The sequence below is a fragment of the Salvelinus sp. IW2-2015 genome, linkage group LG28 (assembly GCF_002910315.2).
Source record: "Salvelinus sp. IW2-2015 linkage group LG28, ASM291031v2, whole genome shotgun sequence".
Classification (NCBI taxonomy): Eukaryota; Metazoa; Chordata; class Actinopteri; order Salmoniformes; family Salmonidae; genus Salvelinus; species Salvelinus sp. IW2-2015.
Window position 1 is genome coordinate 13,866,110 of NC_036868.1, and position 13,034 is coordinate 13,879,143.

The following is a 13,034-nucleotide window of genomic DNA, read 5'->3' on the forward strand; positions in this document are numbered from 1 at the left end:
TGTGGTGCTGCCATCGGTAACCCTTTCTAAAGAGATTTACTGCTTGGGTAGCATCAACTTGAGCTGTATTACTGTAAAAAGAAGCCAAAGTTGTATACTTTTGAAGTATTGTGGCAGTTCAGTTGCTCCTTTGCAAGGGAGTCATTGAGAGTTCAGCCAGAATTCCATATTCTGGTCTCATTTTATTAGTTCTGTTCTATGAGTCAATCCCAGAAGAGGTCCCAGTTATTTCTGTAATGAGATTTACATAGATGTACCTCTATGAAAGAAAAATCATGTTACACCCATTGTAACAACATGAAACCTAATATTTACTTACATTTACCTTTGTGTTATTTCACATTTTGGGATTTCATTTTCTTTAGGACCACTAGATGGCAGATTGTTGTGTGTTTCAGGTGCATGTCTAATATGGACCAATAGCTGTACTAAATATCCCAGTTATAATCTCCTCTTTGGTCACTCTGACATGTTAAGGGGCAGTTAGATGTTTAAAAAAATGCCCACCCCTCCCAAATGTAAAAAAAAAAACAAAGACCCCCCCTACTGTAAAAATGTGCACACCCTCCCCCCTCATTGAATTAACTCAAAATAAGGTTTATAACCACATATAATAACTGTAGCGACCTTGTGTTTATAAACGCGGATATAAACTTTGCCACTTAAGCATGCAGAAGGCTCACTCTCCCTGCCTGTTTCATTTACACTACTATCAGAGCTGGCTGCAGACAATGATCAGCCTATGCAAAGAATTTTCCACCAACAAGTTTCTGTGCCAATGCACCACACAACCAATAGGAAAAGCATACAGATTTCGGGTGCTTCAATATCATGGTTTACGTTTTCAACACCACAATCAAATAGACTATGTCAATGTCCACAAACAGATGTTGGTGAAAGTCTAGATTTGAAATAAAATGTCACTAATTACTGTTTCAAACCATTTGTGAGATATTTTACCTAATGGTGGCACTCTAAGAATGCGGGGGATTCTTATGACATTGCCTGTACAGGGCCCAGAACAGTTTAACAGGTTAAATTACAAATATTTACGCTATATTGAAGCGTTAGGCTCTAGGTGCACGAGGAACAGCCGCACGGATTGGAGACGAGCCAGAGCCTGTTAAGCTTTCCTGAAGAACTGGGCCTGCTGGAAGCATATGTAGCCACAATATTATAGGACAACTTGGGAGAGTGATGATCTGATAAACTGGAGAGTAGACCCACAACTGATCAGAATGGAACAAAACGACTTGGGAGAGTGATGATCTGATAAACTGGAGAGTAAACCCACAACTGATCAGAATGGAACAAAAGACTTGGAGAGTGATGATCTGATAAACTGGAGAGTAAACCCCAAACTGATCAGAATGGAACAAAACGACTTGGGAGAGTGATGATCTGATAAACTGGAGAGTAAACCCACAACTGATCAGAATGGAACAAAACGACTTGGGAGGTGATGATCTGATAAACTGGAGAGTAAACCCACAACTGATCAGAATGGAACAAAACGACTTGGGAGAGTGATGATCTGATAAACTGGAGAGTAGAGGGCAGGATAGACAGACTGGTATAGTGACCTCTGTTATAGTAATAGTTAGCACGCGGAAAAGCGTAGATCGGGAGGCAGAGCTGGTGAGTCCAGGGCATATGGTGGATCAGCTCAAACCCCAGGAGCAGGAATACATAGTGTCTCTGGGACAGGACACTGGGAGGTGAAGTCTGGGTGGTCGCCCCCGATGAGGTTTGCTGTGTCCCCAGTCACGTCGGGGGTTGAGTCCAGCGGCAGCAGAACCAGGACTGGAGCTGGGTCAGGTGGTGCATGTTGGGCAGGGGCATCCTGGACACCCCGAATGGGACCCAGAGTTGTTACTGGTTCAGTTTTGGCTGTATTGTCAGCAGCTGGTGACTGGTGTGGCTGAACCCAGGTCAGGGCTGGACCGGTCATCGGAGGTAGCAGCAGACCGGTTCGGTGCTGCTGGAGGGTCCCCTAGTGCAGGGACAGGCAGAGAGTTAGAGGCAGACCGGTAGTTCTGGATGGTGATGATCTGGTGGCGGTGAGTAATAGGGTCAAGTCAACAACATAGGCTCACTACCGTGTGGCATAGGCCATCTTAGCGGGGGGAGAGGGTTCCAGCAGTGGAGGGGGGATCGGGAATGACATCTGGTTTGGGTCTCGGATAGGATAAAGTAATCCTTCTAACCCCCCCCCTCCCCCTTAAAAGAGTTAGATGCACTATTGTAAAGTGGCTGTTCCACTGGATATCATAAGGTGAATGCACCAATTTGTAAGTCGCTCTGGATAAGAGYGTCTGCTAAATGACTTAAATGTAATGTAAATGTCTCCATAGCAGGCAACTCCTGAGGACCAGCGTCGGCCGAGGACATGACATGTCCCTGCCCGATCTCAGTCGCAGCCATGCCTGACAACGGTGCTGGGGCTGGAGAGGCAATATAGTCAAAACCAATGGTCACAGTCACACCTGGGAAAGAGGCCGGGCCATAAGGGACAACCCCTTGCTACTGTCCTCCATATGACTGTCCCATGCTCTCCTCTGCCACCCTCTGGAGAGGGCTCCCCTGACAGGAGGAATCCTGGGATCTGGTCCTCTGCTGCACAATGCAAAGAAGACTCTATATGCTGCTCAATATGGGCAAAACGTGTACTCCATACAATGTAGGCAGTGATGACCACGGTGCTGCAACTCCCTGGTACTCCAGTGTAGAAGTATAATCCACCCGCTTGGTTGTTGGGGATGTGGCCCCACCTGGTGCTGAGTAGTATCCCACAGGTGGAGTAGAGGGACCATAGGCTCCAGAGAGGGGGTATAATCCACATGGTAGTTGTCCACTGGATACCTCAGAACCATACTCCACTGGACCGAAGGTGGGCAGTGTGGAAAGTACCCTGTGTGGTCTCTGTGGGGCCCCATATTGTAATGGTGTCAGCAAAGTCACAAATCCATGAAAGAGAGCGACCCGGCTCTATGTATTTTACTTGTTTGTGACTCACTGACACCGCCCACATTTAGAGGGGAATAAAGCGTCCCAGAGTTAACACACAGGAACTTTATTTAAACACACTGAGGAAGATGAATTTGGGCATGAAAAGTGGGAAAGGTTGTAGAATAGTAGTGGTTCTGTAATGGACAGAAACAGAGGTAGTGAATAAACACATACTGAATGAAGACACAAAGGCACAGATACAGAATCTTACAGAATTGTATAGGGACTGTATAGATTGGTATAGAGGACTGTATAGATTGGTATAGAGGACTGTATATATTGGTATAGAGGACTGTATAGATTGGCATAGAGGACTGTATATATTGGTATAGAGGACTGTATAGATTGGTATAGAGGACTGTATAGATTGCTAAAGCCACTTGCAGAGTATTACACCACACAGTTAACTCAGAGGGGCAACATGCAATAGTACTAACTGACCATGAAGAACAATATACAGTGTCACACAACTCACTTTGAGCACGTACTCCCTCCCACAAGTCCAGAGATGCGAGTGAGTCCAGTTGTTGATGGGCAGAGACCAAGATGTTGCTTTTTGCCACTGCTTGAGGGAGACTGCAAGTGTTGTGTGCCCTGCAGAGTCAAGAGGATGTGCAGATGTCCAGCCCCCTAGTAACCTCCTGAACAACCTATCAGGGCACAGGTCATTCAGGTCAAAGAGAGTTTGAGAGGCATGTTTAGGGACCTCYAGACTCTCAGGCAACAACGTTGTGAGGTGCTGATAACAGTCACCGGCAGGGAAATTGTAACAGCCAAAACCCCTTGATATAGACGCATGCAAGCGGATGAGAAAATTTGGCTAGGATGGAAGAAATTATGAAGTAAAAGCTACATTTCGAACTGTCCCTAAGTGGTATAATTTGTCATTCATTGATTTGATTTGATCAATAATCAAACTTGATGTYGCCTACAGATTTGTTTGGTCAATGTGTCTCTTCAATATTATCTCACAGAGACATGTGGCTATAGGCCTATGTTTTCCTCATGCACTGCAAGTCGGCATTTCCATTTTTTTTAAACGCTTGTCTTGTTTTGTCATAAATTAGTAGCTTGTGTTAATTTGGACAGGAAGATAAAAGCAAATTGGTGTCTGGTTTTCCTACTGGAGAACTTTTTTTTCTGTTTGTGACTGACAAAACAAGGAATTTTGGTGGATAATTAGTTCGTGTCTGGAGCCTGTCTTTTGTGGAGAAAAACAACTTTTTTGGTGGGGAAAATGTAATTTGCGGGGGAGGCAAAGGTTACCCAAATCAAACAAAATAATAGTTTGGCAGTGACATTCTGAAAGTAAAGCACTAACCAGGACAAATGAGGACAGACTACCAGGAACCATATCCAGTTCTGTCACAATAGTTTAATTTCATATTTATGAGAAAAACAGCAAATATCTTGCCAAAGGCCCTATGTTTCCCACACCTTTGGATTCAGTGCTCAGAGCTCTTTTCCCAAACTGAACTTTTACTTCAAGACCCTGAAGGTAGACCTAAATCCCTTACAAAGCTTTTTCAGGTCTGAATCTACTGTTTTTCCCACAGTACATTTAAGAGGGTACATTTCAGAAGAGCTAGCTTTCACAATATAGAAATGGCACACAAAAGTGATGGAGGCCTGTCCTGAACATAAAACTAAGGAGTTATTCTGCGGAGGAGGGCGTCAGCTATGCTGGCAGGACATAAGGCCACGATGGAAAGARGGGCCTCTGAATGCTGCCACCTCTGATGGTCCTCTCCATATGGAGACGTCAGGTTTTTGTGTTTATTGGAAATATGCAGTCATCCCCTCCAGGAGCCCATAGCATGACCCTGCCAGAGCTCAAGCTTCATCTCCATCCCAGCCCAATTCTCACAGAACCCAAGCACAGTGCAGCGTTGGGGTGAAGAGTGGAAACCTGGCTCYGCTAATAATGACCAGAGAGAGCGTGGGAGCAAATTGTTCTTCATTTGCTTCGGTGCCGTACGGTAGTGAGGCAGATGCTTATGTGCTTTATGGCTGAGATTTAGGGCTGGTGGTTTTCCGGACCTAGATTAACCCTGTTCCTGGACAGAAAAAGCATTTTCCATGGGGATTATCATAAACTGGGTCCAGGATACCGGCCCATACAGTACATGTATTCAAATACTGTACTGCTTTACCACAGTGGGGCCTTTTCTCAGCATGGAGCTCCCAACTCCTGCCCCTGTGGCCCGTTTGTATAACTCCTACCCTAAACATTTCTGCTTTGTGGATGTATTGGCATCCATTTAACGCTATAGCTAGGCAGTTCTGTCATTTCCTGTTTAGAGAGAGAGGAGAAAAGTTTCCCTAACTGTGGCTGGGGAGCCCATGGTGGCTTCTGTCAGCTATGCTTTACGCCCGTGCTGGTCATAATAACATATTCCTGTGGGTGACAGGGCAGAGGCGGGAGCCGGGAGGACCACACACCTCCACGTATAGAGGGTCTGACTCTGGAGGGCAGACTGAACTGTACCAACTAGTACCGACCCGACCAGCTGGAGCCTCCAACAAAAGCAAACAAGGCTGTAAAATGCAGAGTGGGGTTGCTGTCCTTGGAAAGGAACCCCTCTGGTGTAAGGAAACATGGCCTGCACATGGGGGGTGATTTGAGCACCCCCACAACAAGATGGACTGTGTTTCTCCACGGATGACCACTGTGTGTAAACTACCCAGGCAGGGTATAAAGGTCAGGGCTCGGTGCGTATACGTCAATTACCTACTATTACCAAGCCTCTTTCTTTGTATTTGTGCATGATTGTTTGCATGTATGCAAGCAAGCACAGCTATTCTGAGATTGTGTTCATGTTTTTTGTGCATGTAAGGGATTTTACAATTAATCCACGGGGCACACGCAAGTTCAATCAATGTTTATACCTCATTTCAATGAAATTAGGTTGAGCCCATGTGGAATAGACAAATTGACATCTGACACCAATGGGAACATGTTTTATTTGTTTATATCCTTTGTAATTTCTTGATATTTATATTTATTCCAAAAGCTTTTGCCTTCACAGCTGCCATCAAACAGAACCCATCTCACTATCTTGTACCATATTTGGGCATCAGATTTCATAACATTAGTCATCCCTGAAAGGGCCCAGTTACAAGCAGAGTTCCCTGTGCATTTACCGTCAGCACATTTCACCACGCCAGCAGCAGAATATAGGCATCTCTAATCTGTGCACCAGCAGGATGGCCATCTCACCTACCCAACCTGCACCTCTCACAGGACAACAACAAGGATTCCTCCAGCTCCTCTCACCCATCCATGAGGCTTTTCTGAGCAGTTAAATTACCTCAATAAAACGTATTTATGCATTGATGCATTTTCCGTCCTCCTTCAATAAATGCTGTATTTCAGATATTTTAATGAGAGGAACTCAGTTAGTGTCATTTTTACAGACTTGGTTCAGAGCATTGCCTTTCTGGATCAAAAACTGGATGCATTTATTCACATATTTGCACATTTTGAGACGATAGCAGCAATCACTCCAACCAGCCCAGAATAATGAGATCTAATGCTGAGCAACAACCCCAGCATCCTCTATCTTTTATTATGTAGGAGTGCATATTTTAATAATGACTGTTTAGTTTTGATGGTGGGGGTGCTTATGCTGAGCATCTGGGTTAGGAGGACTGAGTCCCTGCCACAGGAATCCACAATAAATTCCAGCCATGTTGTGATGCCCTTCATCCGTCCAAGATCACTTGGCTCACCCACAATCTCCTGCCTTCCACTCTGACATCCTTCTGGGTAGGCGACTCTGTGTCTTGGAAATGAGTGGAGCCAGAGGGAATAGTGAGAAACAACAGGACTGTTTAAAAAGCCTTGTGAATTTTTTGCACAACTGAATTCTCGTTTACCACATAGAGCATGCTTCTTTATAAGGATTCCACCAGAGACAACTTAAGTTAAAGAGTTGAGTTCCCACATACTGCATACCAAGGCCCCCCTAAAGAGTGACTGTCTRCATGCCAAAGAAAAGCCAACTCTGAACTGTCTGTGTTTTCATGTTTTATCCAATGACATAAATAAACCACAATTAAGTTAAATGCCTGGGGAGACTCCCACAGTCACAGCTGCACAGCTATCATTGTGGTGAAGCCGACTGTCAAAATTAGAGGCGTTTCGTTATAATCGTCTCTTCATTGTTGAAGAGAGTTTATTTATTTGTAACCATTATCATTTGTGTCATGTTATCATTTTTCTTGGAGGCCTGAAGTTGAAATAGTTTTACACTAAATTGTCTAGCGATTTGGGTTCTGGCATCATTCTTCAGTTAATGTCATTGTTACTTCCCAAAAAATGCTGTGCAAGGCAGATGCTGTACTGTAGTTGGAACTCTGTGTTATTTTCGTGAAACAACATATTTATGCAACTTCTTGTTGATGATGTATTTACAATTTGAAGGAAACCACTATATGTACAGCATGGCCATACTCCAATGACAGTTTAAAGTGTTGATAAGACTTGTCTGAAACCAGTATGTCGATATACTTATTTGGGCTGGACATCAGCAAACAACACTATCAACGTGGACTTTTATTTGTGTGTACTGTAGTCATGTCCATTGTCTGCTTCCCACATGTTTCTTCTCCCATCCTCTGGCCGTGTGAATGTTTACCACAAGTTGATGGAAAATTCCTGTCACTATGTCAACACGGCGAGGTCCTTGTTCAGTTACTCTACTTTACCTATCAGAACGAGAAGCACATCTCAGACACACATGTATTTAGAATAGTGTATTTTGGCATATGTTGCTGTGCTGTTCGTGTTTCTATCTTCGTCTGAGCTCCCCTGTTTACCGCAGGAGCTCTGGGAAATCTCCAGCTCCAATTCCATTTGAGATCCATCACTCGTCAAAGAGTTGTAATAATGTCACAATATAGAGGAAAGCCGAGGATTAAATGTATTCTGTTTCACACAGCCCATTACTTTAAGAGTAATGTACACTGAGTATACAAATAATAAGAACACCTGCGCTTTCCATGACCAGGTGAATTCAGGTGAAAGCTATGATCCCTTATTGATGTCACTTGTTAAATCCACTTCCATCAGTTTAGATGAAGGTGAGGAGAAGGATGTTTAAGCCTTGAGACAATTGAGACATGGATTGTGTATGTGTGTCATTCAGAGGGTGACAAAAGATTGAAGTGCCTTTGAACAGAGTATGGTAGTAGGTGCCAGGCGCACCAGTTTGTGCCAAGAACTGCAACGCTTCTGGGTTTTTCATGCTCAACAGTTTCCCGTGTGTATCAAGAATGGTCTACCACCCAAAGGACATCCAGCCAACTTGACACAACTGTGGAGTCAACATGGGCCAGCATCCCTGTGGAACGCTTTCGCCACCTTGTAGAGTCCATGCCCCGACGAATTGAGGCTGTTCTGAGGGCAAAAGAGGGAAGGTGTTCCTAATGTTTGGTATACTCTGTGTGTGTATGTATGTATGTATGTATGTATGTATGTATGTATGTATGTATGTATGTATGTATGTATGTATGTATGTATGTATGTGTGTGTGTATGTATGTATGTATGTATATATACAGTGCCTTCAGAAAGTATTCACAGCCCTTAACTTTTTCCACATTTTGGTCTACATACAATACCCCATAGAGTCAAAGTGGAATTTGTTTTATTATTATTATTATTAGGAKGGTGTTCCTAATGTTTGGTATACTCAGGGAAGGAAGTGCATGCAGGGAAATCGGCCTCCACTGGAGTACATATAAACAACCGTGTGAAGTTGTTTTGAGACCTTTGTTTTGCAGTCAGGTCGTCTCTTAAGTTTTGAAACAACTTTATAGTGGAATCTTGAGTGCTCAGTCATTCCTCGCTTTGTCTCTCCTGATTGTCTGGCTCGTATGAGCTTTGTCTCTCCTGATTGTCTGGCTCGTATGAGCTTTGGGTGTATTCACAATGTTCAACCTTTACAGTAATAATAATAACATGACGTTACCACCACCCATAATAGTACAGAGAAACACACAGCTGTCTTAACAGATCCTGACCCCCTTCCCCGCGCTGCTGTGGCTCCATCTGGATGGCGTTAGCCCGCCATGCCAGTCATGGCCCTCCCCTCCCCGTGGGCTCCAAACAGGCAACCACAGATGATGAACTCAGCAGAAAACGCCTGGGAGGAGGGGGGAGAGGCCCAGAACCCGACGCTCTATCCAACACTTCCATTCTTTCTAAATTGCTGTGAGGAGGAGGCCTCTTGGATTAGTGTTCCCACAGTTGTAGTGTGTACAGTAGTGAAAATCTACCAGCCCAATGTCTAGGATCAGGAATGGCACAAACACAAGCAGATATTAACAAATTACTAATTGCTATCTAGCATCAGATAACTACTGCCTGTGGTGGTGGTGGTGGAGCTGGTGGTGGTGGTGGTGGTGGTAGTGGTGGTGGTATGTTCATCCAATTGACTTATTCTTGTTACGTAACCTACAGGTTTTTTTAACGTATGTAATTGCTAACATCCCCCTTTGATTGAATTGCCATATTGAATCAAGGTGCCACTGCTTCACTGTAAAGCAGGGACTCATCTCTAAAGTCTAGCTGGACTTTGTAAGGTCTGCATGCTGGAGAGACATTGTTATTCTTAAGACAAGGAAATGAAGCAATTTACAGAGCACTCCTCCCATGAACTCTGGATGGTTTTTGTGGATTCAAGACCATTTTAAGAGCTGGGGGAAAATGTGAATCATTCTTTGTTTAACTTTAACTGTCCTCACATGATACTTGATTGATATTGTTTCACAATATACAACATGTTTAGACTGGAATGCATAGTATGGTTCCATGTCTCACTCTCCATTGCCCATCCTTCTATTGTGGAATTATCGGTGGAATATGATTTTGTTTGGTGATGGGATTTATGCCTTTGGCCTGGCTCAGGGTGTGCATACCTTTCAGAAATAATTCTCTGGTTCGCACGTCCACAATCCAGACCGTAAGAATATTAATAATCAAATCAGTGGAAAACAGTAGGGAATGCATGCCTCTCCTGACAGGAGTTGAGTAATAGGATTGAGGTATGCTAAAAATGTCTGACTTTTAGTCCGCTAAATCCTTATCAAGTAAACCAACAGCATCTACCTATAACATCTAACAAAAAAGCTCAATTTTGAGAAGGGTCTTATTTGAGGCGCACTATATTTTTGTGGTTTTATTGTATCTCAACTTTTGGAAGACTTAAAAAAAAAAAAATATTGGAGGACAAGTAATTGACAGTAACTTGGAGCGTCTTTTAGTGAAAACACTTGGCAAGTTCTCAATACAGGAATAAACAATTATTTCATTTATCGTTTATAATGGTATTTAATAATGGAATAATAAATTATCATGACTTTTGATGCATATGTTTCTACATTTGTTATTGAAAGGAAGGGCACTTGGAAACCATAAAGTTTAAGAAGGGGTAAGAATAGAGTGGTCCAAAGTCAATGTTTTGTAGCTGAACTGTGGAGTATGGTCAGCAATATGACCTGACCAAAGAAAGACCCTTCCAAGATGTCTCCCAGATTGTAGAGCAGATGTAAGCCATATGGGTCCAAACCTAAGCCGATAATTAGAGACCACTTTTGGACAACCTGTTTATAGACAAAAACATGTCACTGCAAAATTACAATGAAAATAGGTTCATTCACTACGAGATTGAGCTATTTGGTCAAATTGAATGTTAGAGTTTCTTGTTGACCATAAGTGGGTGCCCTAGTTCACAGATCATAACAACGTAAACAAAACATATCGGCTTTCAAAGCATGAAATTACAGGACTATTCTCTTGCAGCTTGGTAAAATAAGAAAAGTGATTCCAAATTAAATCAAATATTTATTTTACAGTGTCATTGATCTCAAGTACCCAATTACATAGTGATTAATAATGTTTGACACATTGTTTATTAGACTTAATTAAAATAAGCATTGAAACACTCTATGCAAATCCCTAGTGCCAAATTGGAATATTGAAGCAACGTCCCAAAAATACAACAAGGAAAAACAAAGGAGCGTATGTATAGACCTGCCAAAGACTGGAAATGGTTCATTCTTATGTGCTCTGACCATCTTGTTAATTCAATTTGTAATGAAATATATAAATGGAGAACTAAATGAACGTATTACCTATTTGTTTGTTTTCATGACAGAGAGAACAATATAGGTATCTAATGATTAAAACCATATGTGTAACGGCTGTCCTCCTCCTCTTCATCCGAAGAGGAGGAGCAGGGATTGAACCAAGGTGCAGCGGGTTGTGAATACATAATGAATTTATTGACAAGACGAAAAACGAACACGAACTACACTTGAAATGATACAAAATAACAAACGACGTAGACTGACCTAAACATGAGAACTTACATAGACACGAAGAACGCACGAACAGGAACAGACTACATACACACCGAAACAGTCCCGTGTGGTACGAAATAACATACAGACACGGAAGACAACCACCCACAAACAAACAGTGTGAAAACACCTACCTTAATATGGCTCTCAATCAGAGGAAATGAAAACCACCTGCCTCTAATTGAGAGCCATATCAGGTCACCCTTAAACCAACATAGAAACAGAAAACATAGACTGCCCACCCAAACTCACGTCCTGACCAGCTAACACATACACAAACTAACAGAAAACAGGTCAGGAACGTGACAATATGTTTGGAGAGATAGWTAATACTTTCATTTAGTTCTCCATTTATATATTTTATTACAGATTGAAATAACAAGACGGTCAGAGCACATAAAAATGAACAATTTCCAGTCTTTGGCAGGTCTATACATACGCTGACTCCTTTGTTTTTCCTTGTTGTATTTTTGGGACGTTGCTTCAATATTCCAATTTGGCACTAGGGATTTGCATAGAGTGATGCAATGCTTATTTCTCTCCAAAAATATGGTTTTAATCATTAGAGACCTATATTGTTCTCTCTGTCATGAAAAGCAAACAAATATATAATACTTTAATTTAGTTCTCCATTTATATATTTCATTACAGATTGAAATAACAAGACCGTCAGAGCACATTTGGAACCTCTGAGGACATTCTGCAGCCGTAGCTTTTCCTACAGCTTTAAGAAATAGCATTGGATACTGCAATCAGGATCGACCCTTGTGAAATGCTCAAGTTCAGAACGGTCACAGCCTCTACATGTGTGGTTTCAGTCAGCTAAAGGGGTCATAAAATTTAAGCTTAGCTGGAGTGTAAACGTCACTCAAAGAGAGTAGGTCTCTGAGCACACAAGGTGAAATATCCTGCCACACAAGATGAAATGTCCTACTCTGAAATACCATTGGACTGAAGGGACCTTTTACCCACAGAGCTAGAAGAGGAGGTAGAAGAACCATCAGGATTGTGCTATGTTCTTAATACTTCCAGTGAGAACATCTAAACCATGTATTATAGACTACAATAGTATTCCCATTGCTCTTACAAAAAATCACCAGCATACAGTAGAATGATGCTGTTCTCAATCTCTGTCATGTCTTATGTACAGAAAAGCGTTGACTCAACCACTGTTTGATCAGCTTTAACGCAGGTCTCAGAACAGTCTATTTAAACAGCTGCACCTGTAATGGGTTCCATTGATGATGTCAGGTTCCAGGTAAGGTAGTGTCTCCTGATGTTTCTGTCACCTCCCTCAATGGCCAGACTGGATATGACATTATGGTAGAGATCAATCCCTGGAGTCTCTATGACACAAGACTTGTGAAAACAATCAATGTACGTATCTCACTACTCATAATAGCAGCAGGTGGGAATGTGTGATGTAAGAGAGAACAAGCGAGGTGGATCCAAGTATCTGACACACATTGTGTTGACATAGTGAAATATGCCATGGCTGATCCTTGATAAATTCAAAGGTTATTCTGTGAGACATATCAGTCAACATTGATATAATCTGATGTGTTTTTGTCAGTGTCCAAAACAGACATTTGTCTTCTGTCAGACTGTGTGAATGAAAGTTATTATTGGTAGAAGGCACTTTTCAGATGGACAATAACC